The sequence below is a fragment of the Meriones unguiculatus genome, chromosome 8 (assembly GCF_030254825.1).
Source record: "Meriones unguiculatus strain TT.TT164.6M chromosome 8, Bangor_MerUng_6.1, whole genome shotgun sequence".
In the NCBI taxonomy this organism is placed as follows: domain Eukaryota; kingdom Metazoa; phylum Chordata; class Mammalia; order Rodentia; family Muridae; genus Meriones; species Meriones unguiculatus.
Genome location: NC_083356.1, coordinates 52,430,430 through 52,455,310, shown reverse-complemented (window position 1 = coordinate 52,455,310; position 24,881 = coordinate 52,430,430). Strand labels below are relative to the sequence as shown.

The 24,881-nt window shown below is 38.9% G+C and overlaps 1 protein-coding gene and 1 pseudogene across 1 annotated transcript in view; one reads left to right on the top strand and one right to left on the bottom strand.

The window, feature by feature from the left end:
• Csmd3 (CUB and Sushi multiple domains 3) overlaps positions 1-24,881 on the bottom strand; it is a 1,323,831-nt gene that overhangs the window by 691,111 nt on the left and 607,839 nt on the right. The window lies entirely within an intron of this gene.
• Positions 19,212-20,183, top strand: LOC132655909 (glyceraldehyde-3-phosphate dehydrogenase-like; annotated as a pseudogene).

Below are 24,881 nucleotides of genomic sequence, written 5' to 3'. Positions count from 1 at the left end.
ATATGCACTTGAGCAACTCTTAGCTGATGTATCAATACTGTTGATGGAAGGGATTTGTTATTTCTTCATTTCTTTCACTGTTTGTAGTCCCTATAGACCACCACCAGAACAGCACATCTATAAAACTGTTGAGTTGATAGAGAACTGATAGACTGTGTGTTTCTCAAGACTCTGAGAACTGTTTAACCAATCACAAGCCAGGATTAGTGTGAGTGATACTTTCTCCTTAGCTATTCTCTGAAAAATAACACAGGGGTCTTCCTAAAGACTCATACTCCAACCAAGTACCAGACATGGAGATAACCTAGAACCCCTGCACAGATGTAGCCCATGGCAGTTTAGTATCCAAGTGGGTTCCATAGTAATGGGAAGAGGGACTGCCTCTGACATAATCTGATTGGCCTGCTCTTTGATCACCTCCCCCTGAGGGGGGAGTAGCCTTACCAGGCCACAGAAGATGACAATGCTGCCACTCCTGATGTGATGTGATAGACTAAGATCAGAAGGAAGGTGATGAGGACCTCCCCTATCAGTGGACTTGGGGAGGGGCACACGTGAAGAAGGGGGAGGGAGGGTGGGATCGGGAGTGGAGGAGGGAGAGGCTTATGGGGGGGATACAAAGTGAATAAAGTGTAATTAATAAAATAAAATTAAAAAAAAGAAAGATGAGAAAAAATTTTCCAAAATGCATGTACAATTACAATCTTCTAATGGAAGCTTATTTATCATCTCTGTTAGTTGCCTGTGCTGTATTTTTCTTAGTATAGACACTTTGCTAAAGAAATAAACACATCTTTGGCATAGTTTTAAAGCAGATCATTTGAAGTAAAATAAAAATACATTATTGGATGCAAATACAAATATTTTTTCTGATGTAGACTTTAATAATCTAAAGGAAAAAAGCCAATGTGATTATAGTAGAATGCATTCAGTGTAGTAGAAAAGGTTCCATACTTGAAGCTACAATCAAAAATGAGAATACTTTCTAACAATGTCAATGGCAGTAAAATAAATGAATGAATGTATGAATGAATGAATAAATAAATATATAAATATTATCAACATTATTCTTTATCCAACTGCACTAAGTTCCTAGTTATGAGTACATACTATTTTGTTTGATAAATGATGAAAAATTTGCTATTAAAAGGATAAAAATGTGGATGCCTACAATTAGTGATACTATTCAATCTTGTCTAAGATGCTTTTAGAAAAGGCGATAAATTATAGGAAAAAAATTAAAAAGGCTATAAAAGTTGAGGATTTGGAGAATGTTCCATTATATGGTACACTTTTAACCATTTAATTTCAAAAGATTTAATGCCATCTATTTTCATTTTAATATGTTGCATTCTGATGAATTTTCTGGTCCTGTGTGGTATCACTAATTTGTGTGTATAGCAAGACCCTTTGGCTGATGCTCTAAAGGTATGTCTCAGAATTGTGGGAAATTTTGTGAAGTCTGTTTCTTTTCTATAACTGGTAATATGGCCTATTTGTTTTAAGACTTTATTATTCAAACGGTTTTGTATATCCCGTACCTTCTGCTGTACCTTCTACTTTCACCTGTTTACACTTAATCCGTACCATCTGAAATCTGCTTGTAATCTCAGAAAATGGACTCTGAAATTGATAGGATCTTTTGTGTATGAGAATTTTACATGACTAGTCCATCTGTCTGAGTAACATCTTTTTTTTTAAGTTTTTTTTTATTTTATTTTTTTATTATTAGTTACATTTTTTTTCCAATGCAGTTTATTCAGGAACCTTGAACAATCCTCGGACCCTGGGGAAAGCCAGCCCACAGCTTAAATAGCCTCTGGGTAGCCAACCCAAGCGTGCCACGGGGGCAATGCAGATAGGTCCACATACATGGAAGCAAGCCAGATCCTCGGCCTTAGCCAAATGTGGAGTTGTTCGTGACAGAGAGCACTGAGTAACATCTTTACTCATTTGTTACAGCATGATCTGCTGCTTTGTATTCAGATATTCATTGCTTGTACCCTGGGATTCTTATTCTTCTGTGAGGAAACATTCATGTAACCAAAGTAATGCTGTTTAACTTTGCCTCCCAAATTAGCGCTAATGGGCTAAATAAAGTCTCCTGCATATCTGGGCTGGGCAGTAATGAGGTAGGTGGAGGGAAGTTTTGCAGGCTGGGAGGACAGAGAATCACAGTAGTGGGGAGGGAAAGGAGAAGAGAGGACAGGAGAGAAAGGAAGAGGCAGAGCCTACCATGGATTAGTGTAAACAACAACCAAGTAATCCAATAAAGAAAAGGGGTACAGAGCTAAACAGAGAATTCTCTGTAGAGGAATATCGAATGGCAGAGAAACACTTAAAGAGATGCTCAACATCCTTAGCCAGCAGGGAAATGCAAATCAAAACGACCCTAAGATTTCACCTTACACCCATCAAAATGACTAAAATCAAAAACTCAAATGACAACACATGCTGAAGAGGTTATGGAGAAAGGGGAACCCTCCTCCATTGCTGGTAGGAATGTAAACTTGTACAACCACTTTGGGAATCAATGTGGCACTTTCTCAGACAATTAGGAATAGCGCTTCCTCAAGACACAGCTATACCACTGCTAGGCATATACCCAAAATTTGCTCAAGTACACAAGGACATTTGCTCAACCATGTTTGTAGCAGCTTGATTTGTAATAGCCAGAACTTGGAAACAACCCAGATGTCCATCAATGGAGGAATGGATACAGAAATTGTGGTATTTTTACACAATGGAACACTACTCAGCAATCAAAAAAGAGGAAGTCATGAAATTTTCAGGCAAATGTTAGGATCTTGAAAAGATCATTCTGAGTGAAGTATCTCAGAAGGAGAAAGACACACATGGTATATACTCACTTATATAGACCAATAAGATATGATAAACATAATAAAATCTATACACCTAAAGAAGATAAAAAAGTATGTGGATTTATGTCAGGGTCTTCTATTCAATTCCATTGATCCATCAGTCTGTTTCAATGCTAATACTATGCAGTTTTTAGTATTGTTGCTCTATTGTACAGGTTGAGATCAGTGATGGAGATACCTCCTAAAGATCTTTTACTATAGAGAATTGTTTTAGCAATTCTGGGTTTCTTGTTGTTCCATGTGAAGGTGAGAATTTTTCTTTCAAGGTCTGTAAAGAATTGTGTTGGTAATTTGATGGGAATTGCATTGAATCTGTAGATTGCTTTTGGTAAGATGGCCATTTTTACTATATTAATCCAGCCAAGCCATGAGCATGAGAGATCTTTCCATCTTCTCATATCTTCTAATTCGTTCTTGAGAGACTGGCAATTTCTTTCATACAAGTCTTTGACTTGCTTGGTTAGGTTCACACCAAGGTACTTTATGTCCTCTGTGGCTATTTTGAATGCTGTTGTTTCCCTAATTTCTTTCTCGGCCCTTTTGTCTTTTGTATACAGGAGGACTACTGATTTTCTTTTAGTTAATTTTGTATCCAGCCACTTTGCTGAAGGTGTTAATCAGCTGTAGGCATTCCCTGGTAGAATTTTTGGGGTCACTCAGGTATACTATCATATCATCTGCAAACAGTGATACTTTGACTTCTTCCTTTCCAATTTGTATCCCCTTGATCTCCTTCAATTGTCTTATTGCTCTAGTTAGGACTTCAAGAACAATTTTGAAGAGATATGGAGAGAGTGGACAGCCTTGCCTTGTCTCTTATTTCAGTAGGAATGATTTAAGTTCCTCTCCATTGAGTTTGATGTTGGCTATAGGTTTGCTATATATCGCCTTTACTAGGTTCAGACATGTGCCTTGTATCCCTGATCTCTCCAAGACTTTAAACATGAATGGATGTTGGATTTTGTCAAATTCCTTTTCAGCATCTAAGGAGATGATCATGTGGTTTTTCTCCTTCAGTTTGTTTATGTGGTGGATCACATTGATGGATTTCCGTATATTGAACCACCCCTGCATGCATGGAATGAAGCCTACTTGGTTGTAGTGGATGATGTCTTTGATGTGTTCTTGGATTCAGTTTGCAAGGATTTTGTTGAATATTTTTGCATCAGTGTTCATGAGGGAGATTGGTCTGAAATTCTTTCTTTGTTAGGTCTTTTTGAGGTTTAGGTACCAAGGTGACTGTGGCTTCATAGAATGAGTTTGGTGGTGGTACTTCTGTTTTTATCTTGTGGAATCCACACACTTATCGACACCTGATTTTTGACAAAGATGCCAAATCCATTCAATGGACAAAAGACAGCATCTTCAACAAATGGTGCTGGTCTAACTGGATATCTACATGTAGAAAAATGCAAATAGGTCCATACTTATCACCTTGCACAAAACTAAAGTCCAAGTGGATCAAAGACCTCAACATAAAACCATACACACTAAACTGCTTAGAAGAAAAAGTGGGGAATACCCTTGAACTCATTGGCACAGGAGACAACTTCCTGAACAGAACACCAAAAGCACAGGCTCTAAGAGCAACAATCAATAAATGGGACCTCATGAAACTGAAAAACTTCTGTAAAGCAAAGGACAATGTCCTCAGAACAAAGCAATTCCCTACAGATTGGGAAAGGATCTTCAACAACCCTATATCTGACAGAAGGCTAATTTCCAGTATATATAAAGAACTAAAGAAGTTAAACAGCAAAAAATCAAGTAATCCAGTTAAAAAATGGGGTACTGAGCTAAACAGAGAACTCTCTGCAGGGGAATATCGAATGGCAGAGAAACACTTAAAGAAATGCTTAACATCCTTAGCCAGCAGGGAAATGCAAATCAAAATGACCCTAAGATTTCACCTTACACCCATCAAAATGGCTAAGATCAAAAACTCAAGAGACAACACATGGTGGAGAGGTTTTGGAAAAAGGGGAACGCTCCTCCATTGCTGGTGGGAATGTAAACTTGTACAACCACTCTGGAAAGCAATCTGGCACTTTCTCAGACAACTAGGAATAGCGCTTCCTCAAGAACCAGCTATATCACTCCTTGGCATATATCCAAAAGATTCTCAAGTACACAATAAGGACATTTGCTCAACCATGTTTTTAGTAGCCTTACTTGTAATAGCCAGAAGCTGGAAACAGCCCAGATTCCCCTCAGTGGAGGAATGGATGCAAAAATTGTGGTATATCTACACAATGGAATATTACTCAGCAATAAAAAACAAAGAAATTATGAAATTTTCAGGTAAATGGTGGGATCTGGAAAAGATCATCCTGAGTGAGCTGTACCATAAGCAGAAAAATGCACATGGTATATAATCACTCCTATATACATATAATATAGGATAAACCTACTAAGATCTGCAGACCTAATGAAACTAATCAAGAGGGAGGACTCTTGCTAAAATTCTCAATTCCTATCCAGAAAGGCAAAGAGGATGGACATCAGAAGGAGAAAAGAGGGAACAAGTCAGGAGCCTGACACAGAGGACCTCTGAAAATCTCTGCCCTGCAGATTATCAATGTAGATGCTGAGACTTATGGGCAACCTTTGGGCAGAGTGCAGGGAATCTTAGGAAAGAAGTGGGAAACAGTAAGGTCAGGAGAGGACAGGAACTCCACAAGAAGAGCAACAGAACCAAAAAATCTGAGCACAGGGGTCTTTCCTGAGACTGCTATTCCAACCAAGGACTATGCATGGAGATAATCTAAGACCCCTGCACAGATGTAGCCCATGGCAGTTCAGTATCCAAGTGGGTTCCATTGTAATAGGAATAGGGACTGTCTCTGACATGAACTGATTGGCCTGCTCTTTAATTACCTCCCCCTGAGGAGGAAGCAGCATTACCAGGCTACAGAAGAAGACAATGCAGCCACTCCTCATGAGACCTAATTGACTAGGATCAGAAGGAAGGAAAAGAAGACCTCCCCTATCAGTGGACTTGGGGAGGGGCATGCATGTAGAGGGTGGAGGAAGGGAGGATTGGGACAGGAGGAGGGAGAGAACCACAGAGGGGATACAAAGTGAATAAAGTGTAATTAATAAAGAAAAAAAAAGAAAATAAACAATAAAGAGGACCTGGGGTAAGATGATCAACCCTCACTTAGAAAGACAAATTGGATGTTCATTGGACATAGGAGAAAACATGTAACAGGACAGGAGCCTACTGCAGAGGGCCTCTGAAAGACTCTACCTAGCAGTGTATCAAAGCAGATACTAAGACTCATAACCAAACCTTCAGCACAGTGCAGGGAATCATATGAAAGAAGGAGGAGTTTATATGACATGGAAAGAATAGCAGCTCCACAAGGACCAAATATATCTGGGCACAGGGGTCTTTTCTGAGACTGACACTCCACAAAGGACCATCTATGGATATAACTTAGAACCTCTGCTCGGATGAAGCCTGTGATAGTTCAGTAACCAATTGGTTTCCCATAGTAAGGGGAACACGGACTATTTCTGACAGGAACTCAATGGCAGGCTCTTTGACCTCCCCACCCCACAAGGGAGGAGCAGTCTTGCTAGGCCACAGATTTGCAGCCAGTTCCTAAGATACCTGATAAAACAAGGTCAGATGAAATGGGAGGAGGCCCTTCCCAAGCAGTGGACTTGGAAAGGGGCAGGGAGGATATGACGGAGTGAGGGTGGGATTGGGAGTGAAAGATGGAGGGGTATATAGCTGGGATACAGAGTTAATAAAATGTAACTAATAATAAAAATAAAAAAAGGCAACCAGGCTTAAAAAAATAATAAATAAATAAATAAATAGCATAAGAGTAAATAATTCTGTAATAGCAGATCATATTTTCTGGATGGTTGGCATGAGAGCTATCATTACAGTCTTTCTGTGTGTTATTTGGAAAATAAAGGAAAGATTAGACTCCATCACACCTTATCTATTCCATATACTATTACTGTAATTTTTTTTAAAAAGTAACAACCTTTCAATAGTTTTGATAATCATGTACTGAGATACATTTATTAAATGTAGTGGTGCAGTAAAGTCCTATATTATGCTTTTTTTCTGTAGCCACATAAAGACAAAAATGCAGATTTAACCATGACTAAGAATATGAATATCAGTCTCAGAAAAGGACCATTGATAGAGATAACCTAGAACTTCTGCACAGATGTAGCCCATGGCAGTTCAGTGTCCATAGTAATGGGAACAGGGACTGTCTCTGACATGAAGTGATTGGCCTGCTCTTTGATCACCTCACTGTGAGGGGAGAGCAGCCTTACCAGGCCACAGAGGAAGAAAATGCAGCCACTCCTGATGAGACCTGGTAGACTAGGATTAGAAGGAAAGAGAGGAAGACCTCCCCTATCAGTGAACTTGGGGAGGGCTATGTGTGGAGAAGGAGGAGAAAAAGTGGGATTGGAAGGGAAGAAGGGAGGGGGCTTCAAAGTGAATAAAGCGTAATTAATAAAATTTAAAATAAAAATATTAAAAAAAGAATATGAATAAAATATTTATGTCAAATTTTTGTTTGAAGGCTCATTTTCAATAAATATTTAAATATTTCATATAAAATGTAAATATGCAAGCGAGAAGAAGTGAAAAAAAATCATGGACAAACAAACCTTACCAATATCGAGTCATGAGAAACAGAAAATCTGATCAAACTAATAATAAGTTATAAGGTACCATTTGTAACCTAAAAATGCCTATCCAAAGGAAACCCCAGAGCAGATGGCCTCCTTAAGGAGTACTAACAAGAATTTAAAACTAAATAATTTAATTCTTTCTAAGTTGTCCAAAAAACAAAAGAAGAAAAGCAAATTCTTTGAAACATACATTGTAAGACCAAGGTCACCCTGATATCAAAAGAGATAAGTACACAGGAAGTGGCTGTGGATCTCTATTCTTGTTCAACACAAAATGTCTGCAATGAAAAACTGTTGATTTCATCCAACTACATATTAAAAGGTTACTCATGATATAGTCAAATTGATTTCATAAATGCAAGAATAACTTAATAGGAAAATCCATCACTAAATAGTAACAGTAAAAGGATGCACTCACAAGGTAATTTCAGTAAACATACAAAAAATGGAAGTTTGAAGCCTCTTGATATTTTTGTATAATAAAATTTTGTTGCTGTTGAGGTCCAGCTTTATTCCATGGTGATCAGATAGGATACAAGAGATTATTTCAATCTTCTTGTATCTGTTGAGGCTCCCTTTGTGACCAACCATATGGTCTATTTTGGAGAAGGTTCCATGAGGTGCTGAGAAGAAGGTAAATTCTTTTCTGTTTGGGTGTAAGGTTCTGTAGATTTCTGTTAGGTCCATTTGATTCATGACCTCTGTTAGAGACATTGTTTCTTTGTTTAATTTCTGTTTTGTTGATCTGTCCTTTGTTTAGAGTGAGGTGTTGAAGTCTCCCACTATTAATTTGTGGGGATCTATGTCTGGTTTAAGTTTTATCATTGTTTCTTTTACAAATGTGGGTGCCCTTGTATTTGGGGCATAGATGTTCAGGATTGTGATGTCTTCTTGTTGGAATTTTCTCTTGATGAGTATGAAGTGTCCTTCCCCATCTCTTTTTATTAATTTTGGTTGAAAGTCTATTTTATCAGATATTAGAATGGCTACTCCTGCTTGCTTCTTGGGTCCATTCGCTTGGAAAGCCATCTTCCATCCCTTTACCCTCAGATAATGTCTATCTTTGTGACTTAGGTGTGTTTCTTGTATGCAGCAGATTGCTGGGTCTTGTTTACATGTCCATTCTGTTAGTCTGTGTCTTTTCATTGGAGAATTGAGTCCATTGATGTTGAGGGAGATTAATGACCAGTGGCTCTTAGATCCTTTGATATTGATGTTGGCTATGGTAGTGTGTTTGTGTGTTTGGCTACTTTTTGTTTTATTGTAGTGAGGTTGATTATTTCCTGTGTTTTCTTGAAAGCAGTTAGTATTCTTGGGTTGTATTTTTCCTTCTAGTGTCTTCTGTAACGCTGGATTTGTAGGTAGGTATTGTTGAAATTTGTTTTTGTCATTGAATATCTTGTTTTCTCCATCTATGAGGACTGAGGGTTTTACTGGGTATAGTAGCCTGGGCTGACATCTGTGTTCTCTTAGAGCCTGCATGATTTTCGTCCAGGCCCTTTGGCTTTCATAGTCTCTGTTGAGAAGTCAGGTGTGATTCTGATGGGTTTGCCATTATATGTTACTTGGCCTTTTTCCCGTGCAGCTTTTAGTATTTTTTTCTTTGTTCTGTATACTTACTGTTTTGATTATTATGTGGAGGGAGGATTTTCTTTTCTGGTCTAATTTATTGTGTGTTCTGCAGACCTCTTGTATTCTTATTGGCCTCTCCTTTAAGTTGGGGAAATTTTCTTCTATGATTTTGTTGAAAATATTTTCTGGGTCTTGGAGGAGGAAATCCTCCTCCACTGCTGTTGGGAATGTAAACTTGTACATCCACTCTGGAAATCAATCTGGCCCTTTCTCAGACAAATAGGAATAGTGCCTCAAGATCCAGCTATATCACTCCTAGGCATATATCCAAAAGAGGCTCAAGTACACAATAAGGACATGTGCTCAACCATGTCTGTAGCAGCTTTATTTGTAATAGCCAGAAGCTGGAAACAACCCAGATACCCCTCAACTGAAGAATGGATACAGAAATTGTGGTGCACCTACACAATGAAATATTACTCAGCAATGAAAAATAAAGAAATCATGAAATTTGCAAGTAAATGGTGTGAACTGGATAGGATCATCCTGAGTGAGCTGTCTCAGAAACAGAAAGACACACATGGTATATACTCACTCATATAGACATATAATATAGGATAAAATCTGTACATCTAAAGAAACTAATCAAGAGAGATGACTCTAACTAAAATGCTCAATCCCCATCCTGAAAGGCAAAGAGGATGGACATCAGAAGAAGAAGAAAACAGGAAACAAGTTAGGAAGCTGCAACAGAGGGCCTCTGAAAGGCTCTGCCCTGCAGACTATCAAAGCATATGCTGAGACTTATGGCCAACTGTTGGGCAGAGTGCATAGAATCTTATGTAAGAAGTGGAAAATAGTAAGATCTGGAGAGAACAGGAACTCCACAAGGAGAGCAACAGAATTATTAAATTTGAACACAGGGGTCTTTCCAGAGACTCATACTCCAACCAAGGTCCATGTTTGGAGATAACCTAGAACCCGTGCACAGATGTTGCCCATGGCAGTTCAGTGTCCAAGGTGGTTCCATAGTAATGGGAAGAAGGCCTGCCTCTGACATAAACTGATTGGCCTGCTCTTTGATCACCTCTCTCTGAGGGGGGAGCAGCCTTAGCAGGCCACAGAATAAGCAATGCGGCCACTCCTGATGAGTTTTGATAGACTAAGTTCAGAAGGAAGGAGAGGGGGACCTCCCCTCTCATCGGACTTGGGGAGGGGCATGTGTGAAGAAGGGGGAGGGAATGTAGGATTAGAAAGGGGAGGAGGGAGAAGTTTATGGGAGGATACAAAGTGAATAAAGTGTATCTAATAAAAGTTGAAAAAAAAGAAAAAAATCTGAACAAACTAAGTACAGATATACCATATCTTAATATGTCAAGGTCTCATAATCAAGTCAACAGTTAATATCACACTGAAGTAGACAAAAACAAGATTTTTTTAAATATAGTTTTAAAACCCTCAGCCAAAAATAATTACACAAAAAGGAACATAAAAGACAGCTAAATTGGAAAAGAATATGTCAAAATATCACTAAAAATATGAAGATTTAATAGATATCTAGAATTCAACACTACACATTCACATAAATTCACACAATCTAAATGTTAGTACTGATGAGCTAATATTAAACATACATGAACATGTATGAGCACATACGCACAGACACACAGACATATGGAGGGAGAGGGAGGGAAGTAAGAATGGAGAAGAAAGGTGAGAGAAAAGGGGAGGGACTATTACAGCTAGTAAGAAGATTCAGTAAAATTAAAATATTCTCATTTCATTTGGTTCCTATCCTAATGTACTTTTTGGTTTTCAGATAAGATACCCTAAAAACCAACTCAGGAAGCAAGTGTTTATTCCAGGTTGCAGTCCATGTTAGTAAAGAAAATATTGTAACAAGAACAACAGCTTAGCCACATCCCAACTACAGTCAAGAGCAAAGAGAATTGGATTATTTAGGGTGTTCATTTTTGATTTCTTGAGTTCTTTATGTATTTTGGATATTAACCCTCTGTTGGATGTAGGGTTGGTGAAGATCTCTTCCCAGACTATAGGCTGTCATTTTGTTCTCTTGGCGGTGTCCTTTGCTTTACAGAAGCTTTTCAGTTTCAACACAGGAATATTGTATGGCGAGAAACACTTAAATAATTGCTCAACATCCTTAGTCATTAGGGAAATGTAAATCAAATAGACTCTGAGAGTCCATCTTACATCCCTCAGAATGGTTAAGATAAAAAACTCAAGTGACAGCATATGCTGGAGAGGATGTGGAGAAAGGGAAACACTCTTCCATTGCTGGTGGGAATGTAAAGTTGTAAACCACTTTGGAAATCAATCTGGCGCATTCTCAGAAAATTGACAGTAGTACTTCCTTAAGATCCAGGTATACCACTCCTGTGGGTGTACCCAAAAGATGCTACACCAGACATCAGGAATATTTACTCAACTCTGTTGAAAGAAGTTTTATTTGTAATAGCTAGAAGGCAACCTAGATGTCCCTCAAACAAAGAATGAATAAAGAAACTGTGGTACATTTACACAATGGAATACTACTTAGTTATTAAAACAATGAAATCATGAAATTTGTAGGAAAATTGATAGAACTAGAAATGCTTGTCCTGAGTGAGCTAATCTAGAACCAGAAAGACAAAAACAATATATACTAACATATAAGCAGATATTAACCATATAATACAGAATAAACATACTACAACCCACAGACCTAAAGAAGCTAAACAAGGAGGACCATAGGGAGAATGCTTAATTTTTTTTTTATTTTTTTATTTTATTATTATTTTTTTTATCAGTTACATTTTATTAACTCTGTATCCCAGCCATGTCCCCATCCCTCATTCCCTCCCAGGCCCTCCCTCCCTCCCTCATCTCCACCGTGCCCCTTTCCAAGTCCACTGATGGGGGGACCTCCTCCCCATTCATCTGATCCTGTTTTATCAGGTATCTTCAGGACTGGCTGCAAAGCCCTCCTCTGTGGCCTAACAGGACTTCTCCTCCCTTCGGGGGTGGGGAGACCAAAGAGCCAGTCATTGAGCAGATGTCCATCAACGGAGGAATGGGTACAGAAATTGTGGTATTTTTACACAATGGAATACTACTCAGCAATCAAAAAGGAGGAAATCATGAAATTTGCAGGCAAATGGTGGGACCTAGAAAAGATCATTCTGAGTGAAATATCCCAGAAGGAGAAAGACAAACATGGGATATACTCACTTATATAGGCCTATAAGATATGATAAACATAATGAAATCTATACACCTAAAAAAGATAATCAATTGAGAATGCTTAATCTTGTTCAGAAGAGCAAATAAAATAGACAACAGAAGAGGCTGAAGAGAGGGAACAAGATAGGAACCCACCAGAGATGTCCTCTTAAGACTCCACTCAGCAGGGGATTGAAGCAGATGCTGAAGACTCACAGTCAAACTTTGGGTATAGTGTAGGAAGTCTTTTGGAAGAGCATGTGGATAGTAGGACCTGGAGAAGACAGAAGCTTCACATGCAGAGCAACAGCTCCAACAAATCTGGGCCCCGGGTTGCCTGCAGAGACTAATGCACCAACCAAGGACCATACAAGGAGAGGACCTAGACCCTCAGCTCAGATGTAGCCAATAGGCAGGTCAGTCTCTATTTAGGTTCCCTAGTAAGAAAAGCAAGGGCTGTCTCTGACATGGATTTTGTTGTCTGCTCTTTGATCACCTCCCCCTGGCAGGGTAGTCTTTTCATGCCACAGAGGAAGATGAGGCAGAAAGTCCTGATGAGACTTGAAAGGCTAAGGTCAGATAGAAATGGTGGAGTGGTACCTATTTCCATGGACTACAATAGGAGGATAAGGGGAACAAAGGAGGGAGAGTGGGACTTAGAAGTGAGGAGAGAGGGCTATACAATCAGGATATAAAGTTAATAAATTATAAAAATAAATTTATAAAAAAATAAAAATGATAAGCCCCATTATCATCTCTAGACATACAAAAGTCAGAAGTGACCATTTTTTTCAGATTCAGTAATCTATGTGTTTTGGTTGTCTCTAGGAACAATAAAAGCATTTAACTATCCCAACTATATTAAAAAAAAAAAAAAGCAGACAGAAACCTGCCTGCTTGTTTTGTCAATTTTTTTTAATAGAGTTCAGGGACTCCTGCTTAGGAAACAGCACTTTACACAGTCCAGGTTTTTTCACATTAATTAAAATTCATGCCAACCCTCTTCAGACACAACCACAGACCAACCTGATCTACACAATTTATCAGTTACCTTTCTCTCTGCAGGTGATTTCAGATGAGGTGAAAATTAGAAAAAAAATACGTCTAACCAGTACAAATGTCAAAATGAATAGATCCAATAGGACATGAGAATAGAATGGTGACTACTAGAAACTGAGATTTGCATATGAATGTTTGAAGAATTTATTAATAATTATTAATTTATTATAAAATAGCTTAAAACACTATGAAGTACTGTTGTACAACAAGTTGACTATTGATAAAAGTCTACTTTTAAATTTTAAAAATGTAAACCAAAGGAATTTTAAAGACTTCACGTTAAAGACATATTTTACAATTCTGTTGACCAAAATTTAAGGAGTAAAAAAATAATAAGTATAATGTAACAGTGTAGCAGTCATAATAATAAAATAACACATTATATATTTAAAATATGTATGTTAACTTTATCCATATGTAAATGATTAATCCTACATATATGTTTGATACATTCTGTGAGAAATGGTGGGTGAGAACGTGTGTACATATACATGTGCATGTTTGTGTGTATATAACAAGCTAGGCATTAATTTGACTTTGAAACTGAGTTTTTCAGTTGCAGAAATTTCATATATAATCTGCCAATTATTCTTGGGAAAACCGTCAGTGGATAAGTAGGAGAACTAGCATGAACTAGAACTAAAGTATCTATCCTTAATAATGTATCCTATACTTAATCTTTTGTTTATTTATTCATTTTACATCCCATTCATAGCTCCCTCCCTCTTCTCTTCCTTGTCCCAGCCTCCATCCCTCTTCCCTCTATCCCCATCCCCTAGTTCTCAAAATGGGGAAGTTTACTCCCTTACCAAATGACCCCAGCCTATTAAGTCTCTTCAGGACTGCAAGGCTTTGTCACCCTGGAAAAGTGATCATAGAGCAGGCAACAGAGTTCATGTCAGAGACAGCCTCTTCTCTCCTTACTAGGAAACCCACATGGAGACTTAGCTGCCTATTAGCTACCTCTAGGCAAGGGGTCAAGGTCCTTTCCATTCATGGTCCTTGGTTGGTGCATCAGTCTCTTCAAGGCCCCCTGAGCCCAGATTTGTTGGTTCTATTAGTCTATCTGAGGAGCTCTTGTCCCCTCTTGATCTTTCTATACCCCAGTCTTCTATAAGACTCCGTGAGCAATGCCCAAAGTTTGGTTCTATCTCAACATAAGTTTCAGTCCTCTGCTGGATGGAGTTTGGAGAAAGTGTTTAATCTGATTTTATATTATATAACGTCCCACTTGTGCACACCCTAAATATATACAAATTTGATTCCATATGTCGTTAAACATTAATAAATACACTATACAATAAATTCTACATAAAAATTCACTATTTGCTCAAGAAATATACACAAAATACATACACAGAAACACACACACACAATACTCTTATCTGAAAGTGAATGACTAAGCATGTTTAAGCTAGTGCCTTGAATCACCAATAAGTATGTCAGCTCTATAATACTTAATTGGACATTTTAGTCTCTCTGCTTCTACATAGCACTGTCGTGAGTTAAGCAACAATTAGGATTAATCTTGAAATACATCTTAGTGATATCTGCATAAGGATAGGGGTCTAATGTCTGTCTTCACTGAAAGAAAGTACATAAATAATGAATAATAAAGAAATCAACTTAAAGCAGAAAAATAAAAATCAAGAAAGATTGTGTAAAAGAAGCATAACTAATATCAGCAAAAAGCAGACTGCCTAGGATAAACCCAATAAATGTAATTTCTCCTAAAGGTGACAAGTACTCCTATTTTTTTTTAAGGTCAAAATAGTAACTTTATTTTTCCTACCTTAATTGTTAGTACTTTAACTTTATCCTAAAGGTCCTCTTTATATATGCTACTCTCTGCATTCATCACATGAAAAATGCTCACCCTGTAGAATATCTACATTTTATTTTTAATTAGTACATATATTTATTTATTTATTTAGACAGCACTGAGTATTAAGGTTCTAGAATGCTTCTGAATGTTTGATTTTGTGATCACTTTGGCTGACCAGACTCTTTCTTTCTTTCCCAACCTCGCCAAGTGATAGAGAAAAAGAAAACAACAGAACAACCAAGTACAGTTTTATTATACAACCATAAATATGGTTGAAATAAAAATCAAGCGATGCCCTCATCAGATAGATTTGGGAGATTAACTACAGCCTGAAGAGTCCAATTGCAAAACATTCCCCATCAACAAAATAAAAGCTCATAAGTGGATGATAACGTAAGGCATGGAACATGCAGGCATAAGTAAAGTATATGGATTTTAAATAGCACTTTAAAATTTGTTTTATTTTTTATTACAAGTTATTCACTATGTATCCTCACTGCAACCCCATCCCTTGTTGCTTCCCAGTCCTACCAGCCCTCCCTCTTCTCCCCCTATGCCCTTTCCCTAGTTCCCTGACTAGGGAGGACTTCCTCCCCTTCTATCTGACTGTAGCTTATCAGGTCTCATCAAGGCTGGCTGCATCATCTTCCTCTGTGGCCTGACAAGGCTGCAAGCCCAAGGAGGAGGTGATCAAAGAGCTCGTCACTGAGTTATGTCAGAGAAAACCCCTGTACTCCTTACTAGGGAAACCACTTGGAAATTGAATAGCCTATGGGCTTCCTCTGAGCAAGGATCTAGGTCCTGCATAGTCCTTGGTTTGAGTATTGGTCTCTGAAGATCCCTGGGCCAGGTTTTTTGTCTTTGTTTTTCTCCTTGTGGAGTTCCTGTCCCCTCCAGGTCTTCTATCTCCCTTTTCTTAAGGTTTCTGGCGCTCTGCCTAAAGTTTGCCTGTGAGTCTCAGTATACTTTGGTGGATAGAGTCTTTCAGAGTTCCTCTGTGGAAGGCTCCTGTCCTGTTCCTTGTGTTCTCTTACTTCTGATGTCTATCCTGCTAGGCATTCTGAATGAGGATTAAGCATCTTCCCTAGGATCTTTCTTTTTGTTTAGCCTATTCAGGACTATAGATGTTAATATGTTTATTCTACATTGCATGGCTATGATCCACTTATAAGTGAGTATATACCATAAGTGTCTTTCTGCTTTTGGGTTATCTCACTAAGGATGCTCTTTTCTAGTTCCCACCATTTGCCTGCAAATTTCCTGGTTTCCTTGTGTTTTTTTGTTTGTTTGTTTGTTTGTTTTGTTTTGTTTTGTTTTAGTTTGTATTATTATTTTTTTATTTTTATTTTTCTTTTTAGTTACATTTTGTTAACTCTGTGTCCCAGCTGTATCCCGCTCCCTCATTCCCTCCCCAACCCCACACTCCCTCCCAGGTCTCCTCCTGCCCCTTTCCAAGTCCACTGATAGGGGAGGACCTCCTCCCCTTTCATTTGACCCTGTTTTATCAGGTATCTTCAGGGCTGGCTGCAAAGTCCTCCTCTGTGGCCTAACAGGAATACTCCTCTTGTTTTTAATTGCTGAATAGTATTCCATTATGTAAATGTAACACATTTTCTGTATCCATTCCTCTGTTGAGGAACATTGAGTTTGTTTCTAATCTCTGGCCATTACAAATCAAGCTGCTATGAACATGGTAAAGCAAATGTCCTTAACTGAATGGCCCAACAACTTTTGGGTATATATAGCTAGGAGTTGTATAGCTGGATCTTGAGGTAGAACTGTTCCTAATATTCTGAAAAAGTGCCAGATTGATTTCCAGAGTGCTTGTACAAGTTTACATTCCCACTGGCACTGGAGGAGGGTTCTCCTTTCTCTATAACCTCTCAAGCATGTATCATCCCTTGAGACTCATAGCCAAACTTTGGGTAGAGTTCTGGAAACCTGATGGAAAAAGAGGGAAATCAGAAGACTTGGATAGGACAGGAACTCCACAAAGAGAACAACAGGGCCAAAAGTACCTGGGCCTAGAGGGTCCTGCAGAGACAGATACCCCAACCAAGGTGCTTGCTTGGAGAAAACCTATACTCCTTTTCAGAGGAAGCCCATAGACTGCTCAGTTTCCATGTAAGTTCCCTAGTAGAGGGTACAGGGTCTGTCTCTGACATGAATTCAGTGGCTGGCCCTTTGATCACCTCCCTCTGGGGTGTGCAGCATTGCCAGGCCACAGAGGAAGATGATGCAACCAGCCATGATGAGACCTGATAGGCTAGGGTTAGATGGAAGGGGAGGAGGTACACAATAAAGACATTTGCTCAACCATGTTTGCAACAGCTTTATTCGTAATAGCCAGAACCTGGAACCTACCCAGATGCCCTTCAACGGAGGAATGGATACAGAAATTGTGGCATTTTTACATAATGGAATGGAATACTATTCAGCAATAAAAAAACAATTAAAAACAAGGAAATCATGAACTTAGGAGGCAAATTGTGCAATCCAGAAAACATCATCCTGAGTGAGGTATCTCAGAAACAGAAAGACCCACATGGTATATACTCACTTATAAGTGGATACTAGACCTATAAGATAGGATAAACATACTAAAAACTGTAAACCTAAAGAAGATAAATAAGAAAGAGGACCCGGGTTAGATGATCAATCTACACTTAGAAAGACAAATGGGATGGACCTTGGAAATAGGAGAAAACAAGTAACAGGAGCCTACCAGAAAGGGTCTCTGAAAGATTCTACCTAACAGTGTATCAAAGCAGAGGCTGAGTCTCATAACCAAACATTGGGCAGAGTGCAGGGAATCCTATGAAAGAAGTGGAAGTTAGTATGACCTGGAGAGGACAGGAGCTCCACAAGGACCAAATATATCTGGGCCCAGGGGTCTTTTCTGGGGCTGTTTCTCCAACCAAGAACCATGAATGGATATAACCTAGAACCCCTGCCCACATGTAGCCCATGTCAGCTCAGTATCCAAGAGGGTTCCCTAATTATGGGAACAGAAACTGTCTTTGACATGAACTCAACAGCTGACTCTTTGATACCCCTCCCCAAGGGAGGAACAGCCTTTCTAGGCCACAGAGGAGGACATTGCAGACAATGCTGAAGAGAGCTGATAAGCTAGAGTCAGATGGAAGGGGAGGAGGACCTCTCCCATCAGTAGACTTGGAGAGGGGTTTGGGAGAAGATGAGGGAGGGAAGGTGGGATTGGGAGGGAATGAAGGAGGGGGCTACAGCTGGGATACAAAGTGAATTATCTGTAACTAACATAAAAAAATAAAAATAAAAAGGGGAGCTGGTCCTCTCCTATCAGAGGACTAAGGAAAGGACATCAGGAGAGAAGGGGGAGTGTGGATTGTACTGGGAGGAGACAAGGGAGCGGGCTGCAGAGGGGATACAAGTTGAATGAATTGTAATGAATGAATGAATGAATGAATGAATGAATAAATAAATAAATAAAATTTGTTGAAGGAAATAAAGATCCTAAATAAATTTCTTAATTTTGTTTGTTAACTTTGTCCATGCAGATTGAAAGAAAAGGCAACATTTTGTTAGAGTCTTGGAAAAAAAATCAGAAGAACCAAAAAGAAATAAAAACTGGAGAAGTCTTAAAATGAAACTATGATACGAAGAAATCTAGAACCTAACTCCTAGCCCTAGGCAGTCTGGATATTTGATGAAAAATGAAATTGCAATCATACTATGACATTAATACTGAGAAAAAAACTAGGTGATACTTAGACATTTTCAAATAGAATGAGAAGTTTTGAACGTTTCAGGCATAAAATTTTAGGAAGCAATCTTTTATCTTGACATGCTGACAGGTAGATTAGTTTATTAAAACTAAAAATTTAAACTTAGTAAAAATGAGAGGTCCATATTTAATTAAGAGTGAGGAATTTGGTTCTTTGCTCCTCCTTGTTCCAGAGACAGCTGCATCTTTTCACGCAGTGCCAGTCTGTCCCCTAGACTCAATGGTGAAGGTCAGAATGAATGGATTTGGCCATATTGAACGCCACCTTACCACGGTGCCTGCAACTCTGTCAAAGTGGAAATTGTTGCCATCAATGACCCCTTCATCGACCTCACCCACATGGTCTACATGTTCCATTATGTTTCTACCCATGGCAAGTTCAACGGCACAGTCAAGGCTGAGAAGGGAAGCTTGTCGTCAGCGGGAAGCCCATCACCATCTTCCAGGAGCAAGATCCCGCTAACATCAAATGGGGTGATGCTGGTGCCTCGTATGGTGTCTCGTATGAGTCTACCGGTGTCTTCACCACTATGGAAAAAGCCAGGGCCCGCTCGAGGGCCAAAAGGTACATCATCTCTGCTCTTCCGCTGATGCCCACGCTTGTGATAGGTCTGAACCATGAAAAGTATGACAAATCACTCAAGATTGTCACGGTGCTTCTGTACCACCAACTGCTTTGCTCCCCTGGCCAAGGTCATCCATGACAACTTTGGCATTGTGGAAAGACTCATGACCACCGTCAATGCCATCACTGCTACTCAGAAGACTTTGGACAGCCCCTCTGGAAAGCTGCGGTGTGATGGCTGTGGTGCTGCCCAGAACATCATCCCTCATCCACTGGTACTGTTAGAACTCTGGGCAAGGTCATCCCAGAGCTGAATTGGAAGCTCATTGTCATGGACTTCCGTGTTCCCACCCCCAATGTGTCTGTTGTGGATTCGACATGCCAACTGGAGACACTTGCCAAGTATAATAACATCAAGAAGGTGGTGAATCAGGCATCCGAGAGCTGCACTGAGGACCAGTTGTCTCCTGTGACTTCAACAGTGGCTCCCATTCTTCCATCTTTGATGCTGGGGCTGGGATTACCCTTAACGATGACTTCGTAAAGGTCATTTTCTGGTGTGAAAATGAATATGGCTATAGCAAAAGTGTGGTGAACCTCATGGCCTACATGGCCTCCAGGGAATAAGAAACCCTGGACCACCCATTCCAGTAATGACATGAGAGCAAGAGAGAGGCCCTCAGCTGCTGAGGAGTCCCTGTCCCAACTCAGTCCCTGATACTGTACATATCCCTCACAGATTCTGTCCCAAACCCCCAGAATAGCCAGAGGGCCCAAGGAACCCTACGCTAATGAGCTAATGAATACCATCAATAAAGCTCACTGTGCCACTCCTCAAAAAAAAAAGTGAGACATGTTTTTAAAAGTGTCAAAGACAAATATTGCATATTCAGAGAGGCATAAAAGACTCACCAGAGGCCGGAATGGGTTATGGTAGAAAATGGAGAGGTGTATGGTTATCTGGAAAGCATTTGTCAAAATACAGAAGGACAAGTTTACTCAAAGTGTTCACAGCTATCTAAACCTTGGCCAAGTTCAGACAAACATTTTAACTTTTCAATAGAAAATGAAAATATGGATGTTTATGTAAAACAGCTTTGAAAATGTTGACAATTAAATTAAAACACATTATCTTGAAAAAGTCAAATTATGCAAGGGGCACTTTTGGACTATAAGCTATTATTTTATAATTTATGATCCATATTTCTATTATATGAAATAAAAGCATGATAATTTTAATGTCATTATGAGTAGAAATATAAATACAGGTTGATGTTTCAGTTACAAGACTATGATTAACAATCATACTTCTGATTTTTAAAAATATGTAATTTCTAAATGAATTATAAAATGAAAATTCTAACTTAATAATTCTCAGGGAGAATTATAGGAGTAAAATTTTTAGTTGAGTAATAATTTCAGAGTCACCGAGAGCTGCAATTACCGTATAGGTTATTACATATGTATTCAATTTCCCAGAATGCTCCTTTCTTATTTAGAATATAATTCATCTGTCCGAAGAAAGAAATTATAGTTTGCACACTACTACTAACTAAAGTCGAACATTTCTTTAAATTTGCTAGGTGCCGATTTTAAACTCTATTTTCTCAAAACTGCCTTTCTGTCGAAAACACCATATTGGAATTGTGCATTATTGTTCTTTCTTTCTTTCCTTGCCAACATTTTATGTTACTATTTTAACAATTGCCATCTTATTTTTGGATATACACTTAGTATAAAAATCAATACCTTTAATAAAATCAATGTGAAGGAAAGGTGACAATGAGGTTCTGAGCTGGGGCAGCTCAGGGCCAGTCTCTAGGCAAGGCAAAATTGTACAGCTGATAGTTGACACAGAGTCCTCTGTTAACACTGTCTCCGTCATGACATAAACACCTTGGCAACACATTCTCACAGATTTCCCCCGTTGAGACTTAGTTAGTGAAAAAGAGAATCACTGCAGGATATTTTAAACTCCATGGAAGAACACAAGCTTAGTGCTTTATATTTAAAGGTCAGTAAACAAAACTACACTGAGCTTTTCAAGATTCCCTGGGATCCTCTGTATTGGAGGATCTTCTAAGACAATATAAAATGTGTGTTTCTGATAAAAAAAAAATACCATGGCTGTGGGATATGGATGCATCGCTTAGTGCTTTTCAATAGTCACTGGCCATCAGAATCAAGCAATGTGAGTGATAAGATGCAGCGCTGTTTCTATGGCAGCCAGCCCCTCAAATTCATGCATCATCACACCTCTTTTGCAGGTTACAGAGACCATTTGGAGCAGGGCTTCTCAACACCTGTACTGACTTGATTAGAAGTAGACTGCGTTTCTGTGGGCATTAAATTATCTTAGAGGCGTCCTTCCCTGTACTCATATATGCTTCTCTCAATTTCAACATTTCCTTTCTAGTTGAGACAATCAAACAATGTTCTCCGGGGAAAGAAAATCCATGCTTTCTTCCAGAAAGAACCACTGAGCTTTTGAAATCTCATTTTTCCACTTAATCTGAACAAATTAAAATTTATAGTCATTTTCTTTGCTCCTTTTCATTACTTATGTGAGTAAGAAAATTTGGTAAGAGGATGGGGAATAGAGTAAGTTCATTTCTTGTGATAGTAAAAAAACGTGTAAGGCTTTACAACATTTTTGACAATCAAAATTGCTTCTGTAAAGCAAAGGACACTGTCAAGAGAACAAAACTACAGCCTACAAACTAGAAAAAGATCTTCACCAGCCGTACATCTGACGAAGGACTACTATACAAAATATATAAAGAACTCAAGAAGTTAAACAGCAACAAACCAAGAAATCCAATTTAAAAAATGAAGTGCAGAGCTAAACAGAATTCTCTGTAGAGGAATATTGAATGGCAGAGAAACACTTAAAGAAATGTTCAGTGTCCTTAGCCATGAGGGAAATGCAAATCAAAACAATCATGAGATTCTATCTCACACCCATCAGAGTGGCTAAAATAAAAACTCAAGTGACAACACATGTGGGAGGGGATCTAGAGAAAGGAAAACCCTCCACCATTGCTGGTGAGAATGTAAGCTTGTACAACCACTTTGGGAATCAATCTGATGCTTTCTCAGAAAACTAGGAATAGTGCTTCCTCAAGACTCTGCTATACCACCTCTGGGTATATATCTAAATTATGCTCAAGTATAGAACAAGGACATTTGCTCAGTCATGTTTGTAGCAGCTATATTCATAATAGCCAGAATCTGGATACAACCTTGATGTCCCTCAACCAAAGATTGGATACAGAAATATAATGGATACATTTATACAATGGAATAATACTCAGCCATTAAAAACAAGGAAATCATGTAATTTTCAGGCAACTGGATGGAACTAGAGCAGCTCATCCTGAGAGAGGTATCCCAAAAGCAGAGAGACAAACATGTTATATACTCAGTTATAAGTGGATATTTGCCACAATAAATAGGATTAAAAAAAATACTAAAATCTACAGACCTGAAAAAGCTAAACAACAAGGAGGATGCTAGGGAATATCCTTAGTCCGCATTCAGAAGGGCAAACAGGATAGAAAGAAGTAGGAGAAGACAGGGAGCAAGACAGGAGCCTTCTACAGGGGACCTCTGATAAGACTATCTATCAGGGTATCAAGGAGATGCTGAGGCTCATAGCTAAATTTTTGTTAGAGTGCAGGGAATCTTATGGAAGAAGGGAGACAGAAAACCCTGGAGGGAATAGGAACTCCACAAGGAGACCAACAGAGCTACAAAAATTCTGGGATCAGGAGTCCTGCAGAGACTGATGAATCAATCAAAAAGCATGCATGGAGAGGAACTAGACCAGCTGCTCAGATGTAGCCCATGGGCAGCTCGGTCTCCATGTGGATTCCCTAGAAAGGAGAGCAGTGATGTCTCTGATGTGGACTCAGTGGCTAGTTTTTTGATCACCTTCCCCTGGCAAGATGGTCTCAAAGCCACAGAAAAAGAGGATCCAGACAGCCCTGATGAGACCTGATGGGCTAGAGTCAGATAGAAGGAAGGAGAACCTCCCTTATCAGTGGACTGAGGAGGAACATAGGAGGACAAAAAGGAGAGAGGACAGGATTGGGAGGAGATAGGGGGCTATAGCTGGGATAGAAAGTGAATAAATTGTTATAAATAGCAATAACAAAGAAAAAATTAATTAAAAAAACTAATATGTCATTTTACCAAAATAAATGAAACATTTATTTTTCATTTCCTCTTCATTAATTACCAAAACCCAACTCATATTTTAGGGTTTTTTGTTTGATTGTTTGTTTTGTTTTGTTTTGTTTGTCTTCTTTTAGAATTCTAATATAGGTAGGTCTGAAATTTCTGTAAAGGTCCAATTGTTCTAAATTTGAATTTGTTTATTTATTTTACATTATATATATATATATATATATATTATTAGTTACATTTTATTAACTCTGTATCCCAGCTATATCCCCCTCCCTCCTTCACTTCCAGTTCTACCCTCCCTCCCTGCCTCTTTCCAAGTCCACTATTTGGGGAGGACCTCCTCCCCTTTCATCTGACCCTGGTTTATCAGCTATCTTCAGGACTGGCTGCAAAGTCCTCCTCTGTGGCCTAGCAGCACTGCTCCTCCCTTGGGGGATGGGGAGGTCAAAAAGCCAGTCATTGAGTTCCTGTCAGAAACAGTCCCTGTTCTCCTTACTATAAGAAACCAATTGGTTACTGAGCTACCATGGGCTTCATCCAAGCAGAGGTTCTAGGTTATATCCATACAGGGTCCTTGCTGGAGTGTCAGTCTCAGAAAAGACCCCTGTGCCAGATATATTTGGTCCTTGTGGAGCTCCTATCCTTTCCATGTCATACAAACTCCCCCTTCTTTCATATGGTTCCCTGCTCTCTGCCGACAGTTTGGTTATGAGTCTTAGTATCTGCTTTGATACACTGCTAGAAACAACCCAGATGTCTATCAACGGAGTGGATACAGAAATTGTGGTATTTTTATACAATGGAATACTACTCAGCAATCAAAAACGAGGAAGTCATGAAATTTGCAGGCAAATGGTGGGATCTAGAAAACATCATTCTGAGTGAAGTATCCCAGAAGGAGAAAGACACACATGGTATATACTCACTTATATAGACCTATAAGATATGATAAACATAATGAAATCTATACACCTAAAGAAGATAAACAAGAAAGAGGACCCAGAGTAAGATGACCAACCCTCACTTAGAAAGACAAATGGGATGTGCATTGGATGTAGGAGAAAACAAGTAACAGGAGAGGAACCTACCACAGAGGACCTCTGAAAGACTCTGCATTATATACTTTAAGTTCCAGTA